The following is a 24877-nucleotide window of genomic DNA, read 5'->3' on the forward strand; positions in this document are numbered from 1 at the left end:
ATTTAATGAAGAAGTGTGAAAAATTCTTATTGAAGTAAAGAAATACATACATACTGAAAATATTTCGTTTTTAGAAATTTAGTCTTTTCACGACTCCGTGAAATAAGATGCTTTATTTGCCCGTAAGTAGTTGTCAACCCTAGTCATGGTTCATATATAACTGAGAAAGTAAGTAAGAGAAATTATTCAGATTCGGAGAGTGAGTGAGAAATATATATACACTACTAGCCATTAAAATTGGTACACCAAGAAGAAATGCAGATGATAAATGAGTACTCATTGGACAAATATACTATACTAGAACGGACATGTGATTAGATTTTCAAGCAATTTGAGGGCATAGATCCTGAGAAATCAGTACCCAGAACAGCCACCTCGGGCCGTAATAACGGCCCTGATACGCCTGGGCATTGAGTCAAACAGAGCTTGGATGGCGTGTACAGGTACAGCTGCCTGTGCAGCTTCAACACGATACCACAGTTCGTCATGAGTAGTCACTGGCATATTGTAACGAGCCAGTTGCACGGCCACCATTGGCCAGACGTTTTCGATTGGTGAGAGATCTGGAGAATGTGCTGGCCAGGACAGCAGTCGAACATTTTCTGTATCCAGAAAGGCCCGTACAGGACCTGCAACATGCGGTCGTGCATTATCCTTCTGAAATGTAGGGTTTTGCCGGGATCGAATGAAGGGTAGAGCCACGGATCGTAACACATCTGAAATGTAACGTCCTCTGTTCAAAGTGCCGTCAATACGAACAAGCGGTGACCGAGACGTGTATCCAATGGCACCCCATACCATCACGCCGGGTGATACACCAGTATAACGATGACGAATACACGCTTCCAATGTGCGTTCACCGCGATGTCGCCAAACACGGATTCGACTATCATGATGCTGTAGACAAAACCTGGATTCATCCGAAAAAATAACATTTTGCCATTTGTGCACCCAGGTTCGTCGTTGAGTACACCATCGCAGGCGCTCCTGTCTGTGATGCAGCGTCAAGGGTAACCGCAGCCATGGTCTCCGAGCTGATAATCCATGCTGCTGCAAACGTCGTCGAACTGTTGGTGCAGATGATTGTCGTCTTGCAAACGTCCCCCTCTGTTGACTCAGGGATCGAGACGTGGAGCATGATCCGTTACAGCCATGCGGATAAGATGCCTGTCGTCTCGACTGCTAGTGATACGAGGCCGTTGGGATGCAGCACGGTGTTCCGTATTACCCTCCCGAATCCACCGATTTCATATTCCACTTAACAGTTATTGGATCCCGACCAACAACAGCAGCAATGTCGCGATACGATTAACCACAACCGCGATAGGTTACAATCCGACCTTTGTCAAAGTCGGAAACGTGATGGTACGCATTTCTCCGCCGTACACGAGGCATCACAACAACGTTTCACCAGGCAACGCCAGTTAACTGCTGTTTGTGTATGAGAAATCGGTTGGAAACTTTCCTCATGACAGTACGTTGTAGGTGTCGCCACCGACGCCAACCTTGTGTGAATGCTCTGAAAAGCTGATCGATTGCATATCACAGCATCTTCTTCCTGTCGGTTAAATTTCGCGGATGTACCACGTCATCTTCGTGGTGTAGCAATTTTAATGGCCAGTAGTATATATATATATATATATATATATATATATATATATATATATATATATATAGCTCACATGGTCGCATAGGCGAAGAAAACCGGTTTCGGTAGCCAGCGTGGATTCGTCAGAGCCACGTGCACTGTTACAGATCTTCGGTCGGGGCAAATGAAGTCGATTGTCGCATCACTACCTCTGTGCAAGTTGGATTGTTAAACCGACTCTCGTTTACGACCACAGCTGTAGCGGCTAAGCAGCTCAGTGGCAACCAGCCCCACCTGCATTAACCGGGAGTAATATTCCGTAAGCGTGTCCGCCTCGGCAGTGGGGTGTGAATGCAGCGCTGATGGCCGGCAGTTATGAGGCCCGCGTTGCTGGGGCGCCGAGCCACAGGTGTGCCATTTCTAGGCTGGCCCCTCGCGTGTGCCACGGCCACAGCCTTTCCTAGTTGCGTGAATTTGGGGGGCGGGGAGGGGGGTGGGGAGACGGGTCAGCAAGCCAGCAGCAGCCTTCGGGGTCCGATTAGGTCGCGCTGTTCCCCTCTCCAAGGCTCCACTTCTCCTTCTCTCTCTTTTTCCCATTCTCCGCGTCTTTCTTAGGAGGCGTACATCCAAGGTGGCACAGAAAGATACTGCGCAGCGCTGAGGCCTTGAACTTAATTCAACAGGACGTGGATCTGCCCGCCACCACAGTCACTACAATGCTTGCTTTCTCGTACTGTCGTCCAGTTCCCTCTGCGGAAACGCTAATGCTGATTTTTAACACAATTGACAGCCTTTCATTAATTTTTGAGGATATACATTCGCTGATGCATTCACTGGAAAACTGTTCAGGGAATGTTAACGGAAGGAGTTAAGCGCCTCGTCGATGTTTGTGTCATTTGAGAGGGAGCACTAACTTCGTCTGACCGAAAAAAATGGTAGAAGCGACCTGCCGGGACTTTATTAATTAAACATTTAACATTTTTATTTCATCTATGATGGTGCTTGCATGGAGTCCAATGACTAAAAAAGCTTTTGACTTCGAAATATGCGTTTGGTTCACACTTACAATTCGAAATGCAATGCGCACAATACGCAATTTAAGAAAGTGACTGAAATCGGATTTTTGACTCCCAATAATACATTCCGTGTTTCCCATGTAGTGAGGGAAACCACCGAAATTCTAAAATAGGATAGTTGTACGAGTATTTGAACTCGTTCCCCAATAAGTTTCAGTGTCTGTCACTACGTCAGTGAATGTACCTGCCCCTTATCATTATACGAATCCATACACTCTAAATTTCGACTTGGAAGGCACTTTGTAAGAATTTTATCACTAGCTGTGTCAGGCCACACGCTACTGCGCCTCAGTCTGACTAAGCGAATAAGAAAACAAGACACCACACGTTTCTAACATGTATGAGAACTCAATATACGTCCTAATCTCCATCACCCGCTCGGACTGTGTCCATCGCCTCCTTTCAGCTCTCTCTGTCCGTCACCTCGTCCCCCTTTCTGTCCACCTTCTCATCCGTCCTCTCAACATTATCTTCTGCCCCCTCAGTCCCTTGCCTGCCCCCTTTCCATGTCCATCTTCTCCTTCCACTGTCTCTCCATCTCCTCCTGCTACCTCTCGCTGCCCATCTTCTTCTTTCTGCTTTGTATCTCCATTTCCTTCCATCCCTCCGTGCATCTCCTCCCCCCCCCCCCCCCCCCCCGACCTCGAGCATTGTTTATTGTTATTGCATATTCATATTCTGTATATTCTGTAGTACTATTCTAATCATAAGTCGGTATGTCATTGATAAAAGTTTCCTGTTTGCTAACAACGCTTAACTATGTGTAAAGCCCAGTATAGTATATCGATTATGAACTTTTCGAGATTTTCGGTGATAATTTTTCCCTTTTACATACCTCATTCACTATGTGATCAAAAGTATCCGGACACCGGGCTGAAAACGACTTACTAGTTCGTGGCGCCCTCCATCGGTAATGCTGGAATTCAATATGGTGTGGACCACTCCCACACATGCCGTGCATTATGAACAGGTGCTCGATCGTGTTGAAAGATGCAGTCGCCATCCCCGAATTGCTCTTCAACAGTGGGGAGCAAGAAGGTGCTTAAAACATCAATGTAAGCCTGTGCTGTGATAGTGCCACGCAAAACAACAAGGGGTGCAAGCCCCCTCCATGAAAAACACGACCACACCATAATACCACCCTCCGACTTTTACTGTGGCACTACACACGCTGGCAGATTACGTTCACCGGGCATCCGCCACGCCTACACCCTGCCATCGGATTGCCACATGGTGTACCGTGATTCGTCACTCCACACAACGCTTTTCCACTTTTCAATCGTCCAATGTTTACGCTCCTTACGCCAAGCGAAGCGTCGTTTGTCATTTACCGGCGAGATGTGTGGCTTATGAATAGCCGCTCGACCATGAAAACCAAGTTTTCTCACCTCCCGCCTACCTGTTGGTTCAGATGGCTCTGAGCACTATGGGACTTAACTTCTGAGGTTATCAGTCCCCTAGAACTTAAAACTATTTAAACCTAACTAACCTAAGGACATCACACACATCCATGCCCGAGGCAGGATTCGAACCTGCGACCGTAGCGGTCGCGCGCTTCCAGACTGTAGCGCCTATAACCGCTCGGCCACTCCGGCCGGCGCCTACCTGTCATAGTACTTGCAGTGGATCCTGATGCAGTTTGGAATTCCTGTGTGATGGTCTGGATAGATGTCTCCCTATTACACATTACGACCCTTTTCAACTGTCGGCGGTCTCTGTCAGCCAACAGTCGAGGTCGGCCCGTGGTTCGAGGCGCCATGTTACGGATTGCGCGGTCCCTCCTGCCGGAGGTTCGAGTCCTTCCTCGGGCATGGGTGTGTGTGTTGTTCTTAGCCTAAGTTTGTTTAAGTATTGTGTAAGTCTAGGGACCGATGACCTCAGCAGTTTCGTCCCTTGCCACACATTTGAACATTAGACGAGGTCGGCTGTACTCTTTTGTGCTGTATGTATCCCTTCACGTTTCCACTTCACTATCACATCGGAAACAGTGGACCTAGGGATGTTTAGGAGTGTGGAAATCTCGCGTACAGACGTATGACCCAAGTGACACCCAATCACCTGACCAAGTTCGAAGCCCGTGAGTTCCGCGGAGCGCCCCATTCTGCTCTTTCACGATGTCTAATGATCACAGAGGTCGCTGATATGGAGTACCTGGCAGTAGGCGACAGCACAGTGCACCTAATATGAAAAACGTGTGTTTTTTTTTGGGGGGGGGTCCGGATACTTTTCATCGCATAGTGTATTTACTCACATATTATACATATTAAAAGTAGGTATATAAAAACACGCGCGTATCTGAATTTAACGTTGTGTCAAAATTTCAAAGAAATCGGTGAAGAACTTTCGGAGATTTACCATTTTGTACAAACGAACTTTTACACTTTTATTTATATAGATAATGGGGAGGTTAGCAAGTGGCTCGGAAAGTATGTCAACCAACTGAGCAGTTAAAACCAGAATCGCCAAATGCGTTTCAACGTTAATTTAATAAGGCACACTCGCGGAAATATCAGACTTACAGCTACGAGATCAAGTAACGAAAAATTTCATAACTCTTACTACCAATCAACGGAATTAAATAATAACAACACAGATTAAGGTCACGTACTGACTACAAACAGTCGTGCGCTTACGAAATGAAAGACAACAGCGCTGAAGGCACAGCAAAATAATACACTACACAACGAGATCACGACTGAATAGCTATGCCTTAGTCACAACGAAATCCTGTATTGTCTGTAGAATATCTACAGCAAACGATCACTGTAACTGCCACGTCTTACCGGGTAACGACTGCACACCGATACGGACAGCGACATACTCGTAAATAAAGAAAAATATAGACAAGTACATAAATTTTACGAAATATGGTAACAGTCTTAGTAGTGCCCTCCACTTCATCGCTCAGTGGTTACTAATTTAGCTAGAAGTAATGGCGCTTTCCTTTCGTACGGAAACTTTTAATCACACTGCACTCATGTACGAGGACTGTCTTGCTTCCCATCTGAAATTTTTGCGGGTCATCACTCCCAAGAGGGCTTTTTAGTGTGTTCAGGTGCACAGCTCCCTGTTTATAAACTGATGAAAACATACAGAACGGAAAGGGGGACACCTGCTGTCGCTATCAAGGTCATCATAGACAAATTCCTGACTTAGCAAACGAATCGTTACGGCATTTTCCTTGAGCGATTAAGGGCAATCACGGAAAATAATTTGGATGGCCGGACGGAGATCTGAAACGACGCCCTTCCGAGTGCGAGTTCGTGCTTCATTTTTCACGACCGAATAACAGTGCACGTGGCTCTGACGAATGCTGTCTGGCTACCGAAACCAGTTTTCTTAACTCGTGCATCAGATACTTGAGGTTTCCAAAGGCAATCGATCCAAGACTTTCTTTTTTTTTGTGGCGCCCTTCTAAAATTCTGAGAGGTGAAGGAGCGCGTTGGTTGAACAGGTGCGCAGCCAGACAGCTTGTCACCAGTCTTCTAGAGACAACCGCTTCTTCTCAATCTTTCCACGGGAGTGTCTCTGACATATACACTTGAGGTGACAACTGAACTGCTGTATAAACAGGCAGGACGGTGGTTTAGCGTTTAACGTTCCGTCGGTGCCGCGGCTTACATCAGTGAATTTACTCTGCAACCTGCTACATAGCCCACAGCGAGGGAGAATTACAGCGTGTATGCCCCCAAACAAATTTTGAAATCTCTCATTCTGGCATCCACTATGCGATATAATATACGAAGGATGCTGAAGAAATGTTACACACACTCCATCGAATTTTTTTTATTTACTCGTCTTGTTTTCGAAAGGACAGCGTTACCTTTCACCTAGTGACTTCGATTTATGTTGCCTGTCCATCACTGTACGGTTTTATATGGGGTACCAACCTTTTCCATGCAGCTTCGCCCGCATACGCGTGTGTTACGTACAGTAAAGAGCCAAAGAAACTGGTACACCTGCCTAATATCGTGCAGGAGCCCCGCGAGCAGGCAGAAGTGCCGCAACGCGACGTGGTATGGACTCCAGTAATGTCTGAAGTAGTGCTGGGGGAAACTGACACCTTGAATCCTGCAGAGCAGTCCACAAATCCGTAAGAGAACAAGGGGGAGATCTGTTCTTAACAGTACGTTGCAAGGCATTCCAGATAGGCCCAATAATCTTTATGCCTGGCGAGTTTGCTGGCCAGCAGTAGTGTTTGAACTCAGAAGAGTGTTCCTGGAGCCACTCTGTAGCAATTCTGGACGTGTGGTGTGTCGTATAGTCCTGCTGGAATTGCCCAAGTCCGTCGTAATGCACAATGGGCATGAATGGATGGAATTAACCACACAGAATGCTTACGTACGTGTCACCTGCCAGAGTCTTATCTAGACCTATCAGGGATCCCATTTCACTCCAACTGCGCACGCCCCACACCACTGCACAGCCTCCAACAGCTTCAAAAGTTCTCTCTTCACATGCAGGGTCCATGAATTCGTGAGGTTGTCTCCATACCCGTACACGTCCATTTACTCAATACAATTTGAAACGAGACTCGTCCGACCAGGTAACATGTTTCCAGTCATCAACAGTCCAAAGTCGGTTCTGACGGGCCCTGGCGAGGCGTACAGCTTTGTGTCGTCCAATCATCAAGGGTACATGAGTGGGCCTTCGGCTCCGAAAGCCCATATCGATGATTTTTCGTTGAATGGTTCGCACGCTGACACTTTTTGATGGCCCAGCACTAAAAAGTGCAGCAGTGTGCGGAACGGCTGCACTTCAGTCGTCGTTGGTCCCGTTCTTGTAGGATCTTTTTCTGGCCGCAGCGATGTCGGAGATTTGATGTTTAACCAGATTCCTGACATTCACGATACATTCGTGAAATGGTCGTACGGGAAAATCCCCACTTCATCGCTACGTCGGATGCTGTGTCCCATCGCTCGTGCGCCGAGTATATCACCACGTTCAAACTCAAATCTTGATAACCTGCCATTGTAGCAGCAGTAACCGATCTAACGACAGCGCCAGACACTTTTTGTCTTATACAAGCGTTGCCGACCGCAGCGCCGTATTCTGCCTGCTTACAGATCTCTACATTGGAATACGCATGCTGCAGTTTCTTTGGCGCTTCAGTGTATATTGTTCACATGTGTACATGTGTGTTTGTATGATTCTCTGCTGTTTTACATAATAGGACTCCCGAGAGAATGTTAAATAGTCTGTGGTATCCATACGTGTGGCATGATATTTGGTGCCGAAACACGTTGACAAAATTACTATCGCTTGGTGCTCATTCTTGCAACCTGTTTGACAAACTGAACAGCTCAAATAATAGAGAAACTGCACTTCAGAATACAATATTCTGACATGTAGTTCCGCAGCTACCTAGATCTGAAGGTGATCCAGGGAGGTCGAAATTAGTCACATTGTCAAAATCATGCAACTGGGATTGACAAATGAATGATAATATACAAAATTTTTAAAATTAAATTTGGGTTTTTTAATTCCACCTTCTGTAAAACACAATGTATACGCACCACAGCAAGCTGCATCAAAAGTTCAAAATTTGCGCCACACTAGAAAAAAACAAAACAAGAAATAAGAGAGCAGTGACAATACCGCAGCGTCTCTCAATGAATATTGCGACGAAAGTTAACTCCCAAATCTCGTTCTGTGTATGAAAAGTGTGAAAATAAAAATGGCTCTTAAGCACTATGGGACTTAACATCTGAGGTCATCAGTCCTCTAGACTTAGAACTACTTAAACCTGACTAAGGACATCACACACATCCATGTCCGAAGCAGGATTCGAACCTGCGACCGTAGCAGCAGCGCGGTTCCGGACTGAAGTGCCTACAACTGCTCGGCCACTGAGGCCGGAAGTGTGATGGGGAAGTGTAGAAGGTGTGAGAAACGTGTATGTAATTATAATGAAACAACAAAACACTTCAGTGATGCACAACAGGACGGTAAACGTTAAGTACAGAAGATAGACCCCTACAAACTTAAAAATTAGTAACTTTCTAAGCAAATTCTTGCGACTACTTTGCAGCTGACATGCTGTAAAATCATAAAAAGCCATAAATCCAAGCCATTCCGCACAAATCCACTTTCACAGTATACGTAATTGGAGGCAACCAATCAAAACAAAACATAAAATGTATATATTATAGTTTTTAGCCTAAAAACAGACAAGCAACCGTGAACCCTGTATAATATTTTTACAGAAATACATCGAGGCACACAGAAGACGACACAAAATTTTCCAAACATGTTTGGTTAAACAGAAAAAAGAAATACATTGTGTTTTATAGGAGGTGTTTCACAACATAAATTTAATTTACAGACACAGAAAAAAACTTTAGCAGGAGCTGCCAATCGCAGTAAGATGATTGGCGAATTAACTACGAGGAAGTTTTGTGCAAGATACGCCCCGCGTTTGTTGAACTCTGGAAAAAACAATATTCGATACGAATTGTCAGACATGTTTGGACGCCAATTGATTTTTCTGCTTCGCTTTTTTTACTCTGGATGACAGGTGGTTCCACTACTTCCCGACAGAAATTAAACAGAAAATCGAAGTCATGGGTAGACGTTTGTGACTCCACGCCGAAAAAGGCGAAGTTGATTTCATGTGCCCGATACGCTATGGCCTGTGTTTTCTGGGGTGCAAAAAATATTCTTCTCAGTGGGAACGCTGAAAAGATTGACGGAAGTAATGCGTGAGAAGAGGCTTGTACTATAAAGGAAACTAATCTTTCACCAGGACAATGCACCTGCCAACAAAGGTGTTTTGACAGTTGGGAAACTCGGATAAAGTGGATGTTCCAATACACCACGCGTCAAATGCCAGATCTGACACCATCCACTTCCGCATCTTGCCGTATCTTATTGAATTCGTGACTGGGAATTACTCGAGTCCAACGCAGATGTTGAGGCAGCCGTAGAACGGTACGTTGCAGATCTTCCAGACACGCACAGAATATACGTGAAAACGTTACACAAAGTGCTCTGCCATAATAGCAGACAATATTTTGCCGATTTTCCAACAGCCTTTCGCTATTGGGTCGACAAATGTCTTTTACTCCTCGTGTGCGGATTGTTTCAGTGAGAGTTCGGGACCTCTACACTGTTTTGTGTCACATCCTCTTGTCTCTATCTCCTTCGGTCTAGTTACATGCAACCAACAAAACAACTTGTGAATGGCACTTTGGATTCTCAAACATGAGTGCACGTGGCTTTAAGATAAGTCCTCGGGGCCTAAATTAGCCTTGGGCGAGTGGCGGCTGTCTATTAATATGCGGTGGACACGGACGGGCTTCCGCCGTCGCACAACCCCGCTTGGCCGTCGCCCTACGCCCACTACAAGCCTCCACACAGTACACACTGCCAACTTCAGCATTTTCTGCGGGAGCGCAGCTGCATCAACACCGGGCGTTTCTTTACTCCATTTTCGAAGCCAATGGCCACTAATACGTACAGTGACATCATACCGGTTATTGTACTGGGTTGGGGCATACGTCCGTAGTGTTTTTCCATAAGTTTAATAAACATATATACATATAGTAGAGACTGAAGTCATCAATAATATATTCTCCTTAACTATTTACAGCAGTCTGCACAACGCTGGAGTAAACTTTCCGTCCCAAGACTGTAGAAATCACGGGGTTTTGAGGCGAAGAACTCTGTGAGCCACGTTCGGAGCGCGCATTTTCGTTCGGGAAGGAAGCTCTTTGAAGGCTGTTCGATAGTCAGCGGCAACTGTGAAAATCTGAAGGCGCGTGATTAGGTGAATAAGGTGGATGCTGAATGGTTTCCCAACCCAACTCCTGTATAGTATTTTTTGTCAGTTTAGCAGAATGCGGGCAAACACCATTGTGGAGTAGCACCCCTTCACACTGTCTTCTAGGGAGTTGTACTCTGAGTGCGTCTGCAAGAAGCCTCAGTTGTTGACAAAAAAAGTCAACATTGATGGTTACACTCCGGGGAAGCAATTCGTAGTACACCACACCGACGGTGTTCCACCAGATGCGTAATATTATCTTTTGTGGATGCGCGCAGGTGTTTGCACGAGCAGTTGCTGTTTTGATTGGGCTTAACCATTCCTTTCCTTTCCTTAAGTTATCCTAAAGACACCATATCTCGTCACCAGTAACTATACAGAATACGAATGGTCGGTGTTCCCGAGACAACTGTTGAGCAAACAGAGACGCACATCTGGTCACCTGCTGATTGTTGTAATTTTGGCTTAGAGCACGCGGTACCCATAGCCCGATTTTTGAACCTTCCCCACCGCGCGCAAATGCCACACGATTCTGGAATGATGACGGTTCGTCACGTTTGCCATTTCTCGAGTACACTGATGTGGATCATTGTCGATTAATGCGTTTAACGGTCTTCGTCAAATCTCGAAAGTCTTACTGAAAGTAGGAAGTTACTAATCTCAAAACGATTCCACATAAAACGAGAAAACCATTTTCTTGCCGTGTGCTGTCCAATAGCATTATCCTCATACACGGCACAAATGTTTCTGGCTGACTCCGCGGCTTTCACCCGTCTACTGAACTCAAACAGAAGACTATGTCGGAAATGTTCCGATTTATCTGCTTGGCACTCCATTTTCTAGCGTCCACAGCTCCACTCACCATCTCCAAATGACAAAATGATAAAATTACAATATGTAAACTAAAATAGCAATAGTGAACTACAAACAAAAATGGCAGTCGATAAATACACAGCAACAGAAATACCAACACGCAAAACAAAAACGCTACGAATTTTTGTACCAACCTAATATATCCTAGTGACGAAGTGGTATAACACTATAGCCAAATACCCAAAAATAACGTATTCATATCTCTGGTTGCATTAATGTTTTATCAAAAATTAAACCACCAAGGAACCACAGAAAGCTGTGTATTGCCCCATACTGCTACAATAACTGCATGTCTAAAGGCACATGCTAAATCGCAACTCATTCTCCTCCCCGTTACTGTCTAAGAAACATTTATTTTTCATCTGTTTTACAGTCTGTTCGACAAGGGTTTTCACGTAGGTGAAGTTCCGGCATTACATTCTGGAACATCCGACAGCACGATGCTAACATCAGTTTAGCAGAGGATATTTGGTGTTAAGCAAGTGATCTCCTCAAAAATTTACTGTGCTGTATATGATGGTCACATATCTGAAACATTCGTACGCCCAAGTGAACAGAGAGCTTCTCCAGTGCCAAAGCTAGATCGTAACTGGCATGAATAGTACAAATTATTTACGAATGGTTCCAAAATGTATGTCTTTGTTCGATAACCAAACAGTGCGTGGACAGTCTTTCCTGTTGCGTACTGAAGCGCCAATATTAACCGCAGAGTTGTACGCCATTCATCAAGCTGTTTTTCACATATTCGAATTACAAGTCGACAAAGTCCTAGTATAGATTGAGTCGTTGAGTGCCCTACAGTCTCTTACCAAGGCAGCCGAAGGAAAAACTGTTAATCCTTTGGTAAACGATGTACTGTGAAGTCTTAATCGAGCGAAGGAGCTACATTAACGGATTCGTCTTCAATACCGGGGCATGTTGGCATTAGAGGCAACTTATGATCAAATCAAGTGGTGAAAATGGCGCAGCATCTACTTCTCATCGATATATCCCAACGATACAGAGATTTTCGTAGTATTAGCTAAGTAAAAACGGAATGGACAAAGTTAGCGGACACAGGCCGTAACATCGAAGGAACATGGTATTGGGTGATTCATCAAAAGATTACACGCCACATTTGGTTTCTCAGCTTGGCGTTCATGAGAAGAGAATGTGTTACACTTAACAGACCACGACGCAATTCACATGAATACCAATAAAAGAAGACATTTCTTAAAGTTAAGTCATTCTGCACAATGTGATTTCTGCTTCACTGACGAGGACATTGTACATACATTCACTGAATGTGATAAGTACCACCATTCTGGAACAATTACGCTGTACTATATTTTAAAAATTAAGGACTATTTGTCTCTTCGAGTAGCTCTTAGTTCCACGAATAAGTCCGTTGCAAAATGGGTTGTATGTTCCATTACTAATGTGTACAATACGACTTTATATTGAAACGTCTTGGCTCTAATCGTAATGATTTAGTGAGACTAATGTACTTTGCGACTCCTTCCCTCGTTTAATTATGTTTTATACTTTGTAATGAAATCAGTCCAATGTCGTGTTTACAAGTGACTCTGTTGTTGTTGTGGTCTTCAGTCCTGAGACTGGTTTGATGCAGCTCTCCATGCTACTCTATCCTGTGCAAGCTTCTTCATCTCCCAGTATCTACTGCAACCTACATCCTTCTGAATCTGCTTAGTGTATTGATCTCTTGGTCTCCCTCTACGATTTTTACCCTCCACACTGCCCTCCAATGCTAAATTTGTGATCCCTTGATGCCTCAAAACATGTCCTACCAACCGATCCCTTCTTCTAGTCAAGTTGTGCCACAAACTTCTCTTCTCCCCAATCCTATTCAGTACCTCCTCATTAGTTACGTGATCTACCCACCTTATCTTCAGCATTCTTCTGTAGCACCACATTTCGAAAGCTTCTATTCTCTTCTTGTCCAAACTAGTTATCGTCCACGTTTCACTTCCATACATGGCTACACTCCATACAAATACTTTCAGAAATGACTTCCTGACACTTAAATCTATACTCGATGTTAACAAATTTCTCTTCTTCAGAAACGATTTCCTTGCCATTGCCAGTCTACATTTTATATCCTCTCTACTTCGACCATCATCAGTTATTTTACTCCCTAAATAGCAGAACTCCTTTACTACTTTAAGTGTCTCATTTCCTAATCTAATCCCCTCAGCATCACCCTATTTAATTTGACTACATTCCATTATCCTCGTTTTGCTTTTGTTGATGTTCATCTTATATCTAAAGGTAAATAAACAAAATGTATCGAGCGTAAAAGGGTGACCAATACTATTACTGTTTGATTACCCTATTTGCGATAAATAAGATCAAGCATCTAGAGCAGTGGTAGTCAACCAGGTCTCCATTGTCCACTAGTGAGCGTTCCAGCTTTCATGGCAGGCAGTAGGGGTTTTAAAGGCATTTTTATTAAGTTTTCATAAAATTTTGACAAAGTGTTCGATAAGAAGTTGTTATATGCTGTAACTTGTTATAAATTTGCTTTATAAAGTTGCTTCTGTACTTTAAGTCATAACTACTGTGGAACCGGTGGGCGGTTACAGCATTTTACTACTTATAGTGATACGAAAGTTGGCGGTAGGTAGAAAAGGTTGACTACCCCTGATCTACAGCGACCTGTACTGAAAAGTCCACAGACAACTAAGTGAGATTCACTGGAAAATTTAAGTCGTCAACGAAAGCAGTGGCTTACAAAATATTTGTTCGACCGATTCTGTATTGATTAACGGAAGAAGTCGGATTATTCTAAGAGGGAGTCTGGGAGCCTTACCAGGTAGGTTTAATGGGAGGGAGGGAGAGAGAGAGAGAGAGAGAGAGAGAGAGAGAGAGAGAGAGAGAGAGAGTTTGGACGAAGTACGTCACGTTCCGTGACTGTACGTGATCATTTAGCAAACGCGAAAACATGACGGTGATGCTGCTCAGCAATCTCCAGACGCAGACTCTACAAAGAGGCGCTTTTGTATAACGGACAGGTTTACTGTTGAAATTCAGAGAGCGTATCGGCACGTTCGAAGAGGCGTCTGGCAACATGTATTGTGCATTGTGTATCGAACCGGGGACCTAGAAACGACGGAGAGGCTTCTTCCCCGCCATAGCCCTCAGTGGTTCATAAACCTACAACAGGCTACAGCAGTCCACTCACCCCACCGCCGCCCACACCGAACCCAGGGTTATTGTGCGGTTTGGTCCGACATAGTTTAATTGAGGCGGAATAAGGGGAACCAGCCCGCATTCGCCGAGGCAGATGGAAAACCGCCTTAAAAACCATCCACAGGCTGGCCGGCACACCGGACCTCGACACTAATCCGCCAGGCGGATTTGCGCCGAGGACCGGGACGCCTTCCCGATCGGTAAGCAACGCGTTAGACCGCGCGGCTAACCGGGCGGGCGGCAGCATGTAACTCCATCGCACATACATCTCGCTAAATGACCATGACGAAAACCTCAGAGAAGAGAAAGCTCATATGGGTGTAGGTTATATTGGTACCAGAAATATCCTCACACACACACACACACACACCGTAAAAAGGCTTGCATAGTAGAGACACAGATAGCCCACAGCTCCGGCTTTTCACTATTGGGTAGTTTTTTTTTTATTTTTGCGGTTTCGGAATGAGGTGCAACGCCCCGGAAACACAGCTATTCGGCTTCTCTCACTCCATGCGTTACATCGTGATTCTCGCTCCCGCGAGGAAAACTGTTTCAGATGTACGACTTAATGTACCATTTAGCGTCAAACTGCTTATATACTAACGTCTTTAACGTTACACCACCTTGGTAGCCTGGCCCGAAAGAATTAAAAAACGGATGATGTGTTGAAAACAGCATTAGTGATATGAAACCGAGATTGCAGAAAGATTGTGTACACATGAACCCAGCACCGTGACTGGAAATTCAGTGAGTACGCTACTTTTATGATGACTGTCATCTAAAGTGGAACCGTGGAAGTAAGTGTCAGCATGCTTGAAGGGGGTTCGAAGGACCCAACGTCCGGAAGGGGCAGCATGATCAGTCTCCTGGAAATGGCTGGGTCATCTCCTGATATTTCGGCTAGCACAGGTCATGCTGCTACAGTAGACCAGAAATTAACGTCCTTTCAACATTTGAGAGATAGCGAGCTGGGGTGAGACAGGAAAGGGAAGCGTGGGTCATTTCGAAAAATCAGTCACGAAATTTGTCTGGAGTGTTTTAGGGCAGCCACGGTAAACATAAATCCAGTAGACCGGATCGAAATTTGAACCTCATTCCTCAACGATACAAGTAAAGTCGTATTGCACTGTTTGCTAGGGTACCCTGAAGGGCAGCTTCCGCCGCGTAATTGGAAAGGTTTTTCTGTTTTTCACGCACATTGGCACCTTTTCTCCGTGAAGTGTGGGAGTTGTGTGCTTAAGTGTCTTTGATAAGTGTAAGTGACTGTAATGGATATGAGCAGTATGATGCCATGTTTGTGTTGGATGATGAGGGTGAAACCCAGTCCCAGCTCAGAGCCTGTTCCTCTTGAATAGCACCGACTTTGTCCCCATCCGACGAACAGGTTACCATCAGCAGAGTCATGTGCTCTGAGTTCATGAGGCATTGCGGACAGGTTTGGAATTTAATACAGGACTTCGGCGCAAAGATTGGTGTCAGGAACTTCACGCCACCACCCCTTCTCCCCTTTGCTATAAAGGTGAAGGGAAGGCAGCCACCGGCACGTAACGTACCCAGGCGGTTACTCATCCAAGCACTGGCCACACCCGGCGTAGCTTAACTTCGGTGACCTGACGAGAACCGGTGTAATCAACGAGTCAAAGTCGTTGGCGAGAATACGAGTGGAATTCCTTAACTGCAGCGCCTTCTCGCCCCGTCTATCAGAACGGAGGCTCTGAAGTGAACACCAAGAATTGTCGACTTGTACCTCAACGTTTCATTTCTGCGACGCTGTCTGATAAAAGATCTAATGAATGATGTGGATATCCTTAGCCATGAGGTAACTGTGTAATAGTATTTGGCCTTATTTCGGGTGTGTCTCCTTAACGGTGTCAGACGCATTTTCTACCGAGTTTCGGCAGATTTTTGTAATTTTGTTTCTGCACAGAGTAGCTGGAGTCTGCCCAAACAATAACAGCTCGTCACGTCTTTCATTCGACGTCCAGTGTCAACAGAAAATGTCGATTTGCTCCCCGTCACAAAGGAAATTATTCTTAAAAGCGGGTGCCCATTCAACAGAGCACTTCCAGCTTAGTCTAGTGCGATATTTATTTTATGGGCATGTACTAACGGAAAAAGTTAAACAAGAAGAATAACCAGTACTCTAGTAGCGAATGAGCAGCGCTGCATGCTTGGCAGCAGCATTCTGCTCGGGGCAGGGCAGTGCAGTCGCTGCTGGAATACTGTTTATTCTTCATGTTTTACAGTTCCTGCTAACACATATTGATAAAACAAATATCGCATGAGATGAATCTGGAACCACTCTATCAAATGGGCACGTAAAATTCTGCTTCGAGAAAATACGCCTGACGACTCTTAGGAGCTACACCCTCTATATTTCTTAGATATATACAACGATATTTATAAAATATTAAGCAAAATATTTATTTCATATTTTAATAATCTTTCCAACCTGTACTTGCAAAATACAAATCTTGTGTCTCACTGACTTCTTATGGCACTTACCTCTTACGATCTTTTTTTACACATATCACAGATAAATGCAAAGGGTCCGAAAACTCTTTTCTTTGTTAGAATCTTTATCTTCCTATCTGCTAATATTTAACACGCAAGGTGAAACTTGTGTCAAAAACGTTGGAAGAATTCTTTTTATTTTGATTTAATCAGCGTGGCTGTACTTTTACCGCTACTGTAACCAGGAAATGATTGATTCTTGAGTTTCTCCCGGCGTATTTGATAATCAAAATATCCACAGGTGTACTGCCGGTCTACAGTGTCCAACGGGCACAATATTTCGGCGATCATACACGTCGCCATCATCAGGTGAACTGACGGACTGAGCTCCTGTGAACGTGCCGGCACGTTCACAGGAGCTCAGTCCGTCAGTTCACCTGATGATGGCGACGTGTATGATCGCCGAAATATTGTGCCCGTTGGACACTGTAGACCGGCAGTACACCCGTGGATATTTTGATTAGGAATGATTGAATTAGCTAGTATAAGTGGAGGGAGTCATGGATATCCTTTCGTTTATGGGCCGGTGTCCACGTACTTACGAAGGTCCATGCAGATTGCATCGTGTGTTTGGACAAAATTAAAACGCAATAGTTAGTAAATGCTTGATATTCTGAAGCCTGTTAATAAGGAAATTTCATTTTATTACGCGAAGAATTCATCAAAAGAATTTTGCGACGGAAGTTTTGTGTTGATAAGATAACTAGTTCCAAGTTTCCCTTTAACTCACTTTTCTGAAATTACTTTTCTGCTTAACTCCAAGAAGAAAGATGCATTTAGATATTTGTTAAACGGTTGCAATTTGTTCAAGTACAATACACAACGGTTTTCCGTAACAAAATGAGACAAGATAACTCCTACTTATTTACTGTACAACAAAAAGAAATTAAATCTGTAAATAGCATTTCCTTTTCTCTGAAATAACGATATCTTTCTGTTGCTTTATCCTGCGTTGCTAAATACGTAAAAAAATTCTATAATTATTTAAAAAAATTACAAATCCAAACCTGTTTATTGGCCTCTTGCTCAATAGCTGCAATTCATGAAATGCATCAGTAATACACCTTCGCATCATATGGCTGTCAGTAGATTTTAGAGAACTTATCTGCGAACCGGAAACGTTCTTAACTTGCTGTAACGTAAGGTGAAATAACAAACAATACTGATGAAGTAACTCATTTGTTTTCTCAACACACCGTATAAAATGACTTGTTGAGTTAAATAATTTTATGCTCACCTTATTGTACCCATTCTGCCTTGTAGTGTCTGGAACCCCACTGATTTTGAAACTGGTTCATCGGTTCATCTCCTACAAAATGGAAAGAAAAGAAATCGTTAGTGTTAATTCTTCAATATTACACAGGAAGATACTTCCTGAGCAGGTCGAGAAGAGTCGTGAATATTTATGAAACCATGGAAGGTATTTACGGAAAAATTGTGGTAAAGTCTTTCGAGTGATTAGCGGGCGACATCCAGCTCCCACTGTCTCGTGCTAAACATTTTGCACTGGTGAGTCAAAACAAGACACCTGCTTAAAAGCGTGTTGACGCAGCATCAGAACGTAATACAGTCGCGATTCTGCGTGGTATGGATTCCACAATTCTTTGGAAGGTTTCCAGAGGTATGTGGAATTAGATGTCTACGAACAGGTAGCGCGATTACCGTAAATCACAAGCCAGGGGGATTCGGCTGCAGAGGTGGCATTCCAGTAACGTCCCAGGTGTGTTCCATCGGGTTCAAATCGGGTGAATCTGGTGGCCAAGACGTCGACGTAAGTTCACTATCATGCTCCTTAAACCACTGTAACACGATTTTGGCCTTTTGAGACAGATTTATCCTGCTGCAAGGGGCCATCGCCGTAGGAGAAGAGAAAAAGGATGAAGGAATGCAGATGGTCCGCAGTAATGTTGAGATAGTAATCGAAAGCAAGATGACAGCTGCGGACTATCTCAGGTTCCATGGAAGTTTAGGTGAATGTCCCCCTTAGCAAAATACAGTCCTCGCTGGCATGCGTCTCTGGCGCAGTGTTTCGAGCGGTGGTTGGGCGTATCCGGACACGTCCATCGTCCCAGTGTACCAAGAAATGCAATTCATCCAATCAGACGACGCGCTTTCATTGATTCACGGTCCGCTTTACTTGATCCCGCGTCCACTGCAATCATAATTGAAGATGTCGCTGGGTCAATATGGGAACATGTAGGACACCTGCTGAAGAGCCCCTTGTTCAGCACTGCGCGCTGAATGCTTCGAAATACTTGTGCCTGCTCCACCATTGTCACAGCTGTCACCTATACTGATTTACAGAGTACGCAAGCTCTGTGGTGAGGCGCAGATGTCCAACACCTTGTCGCCTACTCGTGGTTCCACCATCCACCAACCACTTTCCATAGACACTAAGACAACAGCACGCGAAAAACCGACCAACTTCGCAGTTTCCGAGATCATCTTTCCCACTTGCCAGATTATAATAATCTGCCCTTTTCCAAAGTTAATTTTGTTTACGGTTTCCCCATTTGCGGCCCGTATCGTCGCTAGAATGATTTCCCAGCCGTTCCGCAGGGTGTTTAAAAATCTTTGCATCAAACTTATAGCAGTGATAGATCAAGTCATGGGGGAACAACTTTTGTGAGAGGTAAAATGTTCGTTGACGCTTCCCAGCGACGTTAGGCGTCACTTTGTATTGCTTATGCCTGTGAGGCGGCAGGGCATATACACTCTGTGACGTGTGTATGCAACGTGTTTCCTATAATCATCTGCTCTGCATTCTTAAGGTATCCTTGTTGAAAATCACTATCAGTTTACTGGGGTAGATAGTATGCAGCACACCTCGTTAGTAAACCCTGGTAGTTTAGTGAAATGTCGTCGTCCCAGGACCTGCGAGTATTAAAGGACACCTAACGTCACTGGAAGTGTCAGTGAACATATTATCTCTAACTAAAGTAAGTTGTTCCCCATTACTTGATCTATCACCCCTACAGGTTTGACGAAAAGACTTTGAAACACACTGTATACTTCCCATGCCATGTCACGTACCTGCAACGGCACCACGATGCACTCAGTCTCGCCGTAGGCAGTGGTCACAATGTTCCGGTTGAACAATTAAATGCGTATTGCTTACTTCTTAAACTCATTACCCTAAATCATCTGTTCTACGTATTGTCCCGCCAGGTTAGCCGAGAGCGCTAATGCGCTGCTTCCTGGACTCTGGTAAGCGCGCCGGCCCCGGATCGAATCCGCCCGACGGTTTAACGACTGGGGCCCGTGTGCCGGCCAGCCTGGATGTGGTTTTTACTCGGTGAATACCGGGCTTGGCCCCACGTCCCGCCTCAGTTACACGACTCGCAGACATCTGAACACGTTCACACTCTTCATGGATTACACTACACGCAGACAGCTGGTGTATACTAATTCCGTCCCGGGGGTACGGGGTGGTGACAGGAACAGCATCCAGCCACTCATTAACATTCACGCTGCCAAATCCGATACTAACGATGCCGACCCTGCGAAACCGCGGGATAAAGGCACAAGAGATAGACCATCTTCTACGTATTCTTTGCCTGACGTTTACGAACTTTCTTTCCCATCGCAAGATAGAAAGCTGTTGTATGAGGTGTGTGCAAAAAGAAGCATAAGTTCTGATCAGAAGCGAAATGAAAACCACAGTAAAAATCCGATGAATCTTTGCACTGTCTCTAGGATGCCCGTCGATCGCGTCACATTGCACTCTGCAGTTCTGGGCGCACAGTGAGCTCGTAAAGGTACCTAGAAAATGTCTCCCGCCAAGTATGGATGCCTGTGAGAGATTTCGTCTGATTTCATGCAACCCCACATAAAGTAACTATCACGCAGTTTCTTCTTCACGGCAATCCTCGCTCGAACACTGCAGGGGTAATGAGGACGCTTCTGTAGAGTGTGTCGATGGGAAGTGTTTCATCACCCATCACACAACCCGGAAATGGCTACATACTATTTTCCACCTGTACTCACTTGAACAGCTGACTATGAAGACAGCATTTTGCCACGGACAACGAGCTACAGGCAAACAGAGAATGGATAGAAAGGATAGGCGACTGCCTTCTATGACGAGGGTGTTGGGAAGTTGGTAGAAAGCTACGACATATGTCTAAGTCGGAGCGGCTAATACGTAGAGAAATAGCTAGATGGCGTAGCTAATTGTTGCGAATGAAATAATTCTCATTTTCACTTTGGTTTCCATTTCGCGACCGACAGGAAGATTATTTACGGGCAACCCTCGCACATGTTCCACTAACTTGCCTGTTCCTTTAGAAAGGATTTGCCACAGACTTCTTTACTCGCTTATTCAGTAACGCCTCACAGCGCATTTCACATGTTTTCAGTCCTACTTTTCCGTTTTTCCTATTGTTCGCCTTTCATACAGCGCTGTGCTCTAGACGTTTGATATTTTTCCTTTGCACGCTTGTTCCTATGTTAAATTTCCCTTATCATTCTTTGAGATGCCGAAGTGAAACGAATTGGTCATGCGCTCGTCCTTTGAGAGCGCACGGCAACAACTTAGGCAGGACTATGAACCACCTCATATCGTTAGAGGTCTGGAGCATTTAGGTATCCGCGGTAGTAAATACTTTGCAGGTAAAAGCCTGTCCTCTATTTACAAATACCCACAATTATAATTGCTTTGTCGTTTCAAGTTGATAGAGGAAAAGCATGCCCCCGTCCTTACCGTTTAGTTTCAACAGCTTTACCTGCACCCATTACCTGTTTTGGTATGAAATCTTTAGTGTAATTATCAAAAGCTGCCAAAAACAATGTAGATCATTTCATGAGGCTTCATCTTACAGACCTACACTTTAACATGGACTCCGAAACGTATCACATTTCGGAATTTTTCACGTAACAATTCATTGTCGGAATCAAGCGATGCTGAAAAAAAATCTACGAATAATCATTATGCAAACTAAAATAATTCAGACCTGGCGTAGCCTCCCGTCAGAGTTGTGACGTATCGAACAAGTCAAATGATCTAAAAAATTGTAAAATCCACGTATGCGGAGAGGAACTTGCAGACGCGATGAGGATACTATATCAGTTGTTTGTGCATACTGATATCTGTGGTGCACTGGGACTCAAGCATTCACTGTGTTTGTTCCTTGCATACAGCTCCCATAAAACAGGGCCGGAATACGTGTCGAAGCGAATATATCTTTGAGATCTCTTCGAGAGCGTCATCTAGGATATGGAACATGAAAGAAAAACGACTAGGGGCGGATGGCGACCCTGTGCTTCGCATAAGTGGAGGTCGCTACCAAACCGCACATTATGGACCGTCTACACACGTAGTGATAAAACTGAGGTCCTTTTTGCATGCCACTATCTCCGTTATGACAGAGCTATTCGTGATTTTCGGAACGTGCCCAGAAGACTCAACTTATATAAACTTACTGTCTGTTAATGTTAGTTGTGCCGGCCGTTGTGGCCGAGCGGTTCTAGGCGCTTCGGTCTGGAACCGTGCGACCGCAGGTTCGAATTCCGTTTCGGGCATGGATGTGTGTGTGATATCCTTAGGTTAGTTAGGTTTAAGTAGTTCTAAGTTCTGGGGGACTGATGACCTCAGATGTTAAGTGCTCAGAGCCATTTGAACCATTTTTTGAATGTAGAAGCCGACCTCGGGGAAGATCAGTTTGCATTCCGTAGAAATATCGGAACACGTGAGCAATACTGACCCTACGACTTATCTTAGAAGCTAGATTAAGGAAAGGCAAACCTACGTTTCTAGCATTTGTAGGCTTAGAGAAAGTTTTTGACAATGTTGACTGGAATACTCTCTTTCAAATTCTGAAGGTGGCAGGGGTAAAATGCAGGGAGCGAAAGGCTATTTACAATTTGTACAGAAACCAGATGGCAGTTATAAGAGTCGAGGGACATGAAAGGAAAGCAGTGGTTGGAAAGGGAGTGAGACAGGGTTGTAGCCTCTCCCCTATGTTATTCAATCTGTATATTGAGCAAGCAGTGAAGGAAACAAAAGAAAAATTCGGAGTAGGTATTAAAATCCATGGAGAAGAAATAAAAACTTTGAGGTTCGCCGATGACATTGTAATTCTGTCAGAGACAGCAAAGGACTTGGAAGAGAAGTTGAATGGAATGGACAGTGTCTTGAAAGGAGTATATAAGATGAACAACATCAACAAAAACAAAACGAGGATAATGGAATGTAGCCGAATTAAGTCAGGTGATGCTAAGGGAATTAGATTAGATTAGGAACTGAGACACTTAAAGTAGTAAAGGAGTTTTGCTATTTGGGGAGCAAAATAACTGATGATGGTCGAAGTAGAGAGGATATAAAACGTAGACTGGCAATGGCAAGGAAAGCATTTCTGAAGAATAGAAATTTGTTAACATCGAGTATAGATTTAAGTGTCAGGAAGTCGTTTCTGAAAGTATTTGTATGGAGTGCAGCCATGTATGGAAGTGAAACATGGACGATAAATATTTTGGACAAGAAGAGAATAGAAGCTTTCGAAAAGTGGTGCTACAGAAGAATGCTGAAGATTAGATGGGTAGATCACATAACTTAGGAGGAAGTGTTGAATAGGATTGGGGAGAAGAGAAGTTTGTGGCACAACTTGACTAGAAGAAGGGATCGGTTGGTAGGACATGTTCTAAGGCATCAAGGGATCACCAGTTTAGTATTGGAGGGCAGTGTGGAGGGTAAAAATCGTAGAGGGAGAACAAGAGATCAATACACTAAGCAGATTCAGAAGGATGCAGGTTGCAGTAGGTACTGGGAGATGAAGCTTGCACAGGATAGAGTAGCATGGAGAGCTGCATCAAACCAGTCTCAGGACTGGAGACCTCAACAACAACAACAGTTGTGAGAACAACAATAACAGTAACTAGTAATCCTAATACATTGTTATTATTAAAACTGTGTTTCATTACCAAAGAAGTTTCGCCTTATCTGTATTTGTATGAGTCACATCCAGAAGTCATTTGTTATTTAGTTGCAATCCCATTTCCCACTACCCAGAACAAGCGGAGTCGGTGAAGAATTTTCGAAATTCTCCTCCGGCTACCAGGAAAATAAGACTCAGACAAAGAGAACCCCAACTGGGAAGATGTGGCGGGGAATTGTCCATTTCTACCGTCTGCCTTACTACCACAGCCACGCCTCGGATTCTGAGAAGTATATTTTCATTTCAAGTACATCCGAACTTCACTGTAGATGTCTACTGACAACGTATGAACTTAAGTGTAGGGCAAGGACTGATTAGACATTACCGCAGCAGACCAATCTGACTTTTAGTTCTAAGGTTAACACTAATACGCTGAGGTGACTAGAGTCATGGGACAGCGGTATGCACATATATAGGTGGCCGTAACATCGCGTATACAAGATGTAAAAGAGCAGTGGATTGGCGGAGCTGTCATTTGTACTCAGGTTTCCGACGTGATTTTGGTTGCACGACGGGAATCACTGAAATCTGAACGCAGAATGGTAGATGAAGCTAGACGCATGGTACACTCAATTTCGGAAACCACTATTATGAGATGGACCGTGTCAAGAATGTGCCGAAAGTACAGAATTTCAGGCATTACCTCTCACCACGGACAACGTAGGGCCGACTGCATTCACTTATTGACTGAGAGCACCAGCGTTTTCGTAGTAGCCGGCCGCGGTGGCCGAGCGGTTCTAGGCGCTCAGTCTGGAACCGCGTGACTGCTACGGTCGCAGGTTCGAATCCTGCCTCGGGCATGGATGTGTGTGATGTCCTTAGGTTAGTTAGGTTTAAGTAGTTCTAAGTTCTAGGGGACTGATGACCACAGATGTTAAGTCCCATAGTGCTCAGAGCCATTTTTTATTTTGTTTTCGTAGTCAGTGCTAACAGAAAGGCAACA

General features: G+C 44.4%; 1 protein-coding gene across 6 annotated transcripts in view; it reads right to left on the reverse strand.

Annotated features, from left to right (window-relative positions):
• The window catches only part of LOC124797910, a 200598-nt gene that overhangs the window by 86011 nt on the left and 89710 nt on the right, over positions 1-24877 (reverse strand). For 3 of the 6 annotated variants that reach the window (XM_047261033.1, XM_047261034.1, XM_047261035.1), the window contains exons 2-3: positions 18240-18311; positions 18010-18134 (exon numbers count right to left, since the gene is read on the reverse strand). The gene's annotated coding sequence lies outside the window, so the exon portion shown is untranslated. Of the gene's footprint in view, positions 1-18009; positions 18165-18239; positions 18312-24877 lie in introns of those variants that run through there. The other 3 variants (XM_047261036.1, XM_047261039.1, XM_047261038.1) reach the window with 3 other exon arrangements.

This window comes from Schistocerca piceifrons, chromosome 5 (genome assembly GCF_021461385.2).
Source record: "Schistocerca piceifrons isolate TAMUIC-IGC-003096 chromosome 5, iqSchPice1.1, whole genome shotgun sequence".
Classification (NCBI taxonomy): Eukaryota; Metazoa; Arthropoda; class Insecta; order Orthoptera; family Acrididae; genus Schistocerca; species Schistocerca piceifrons.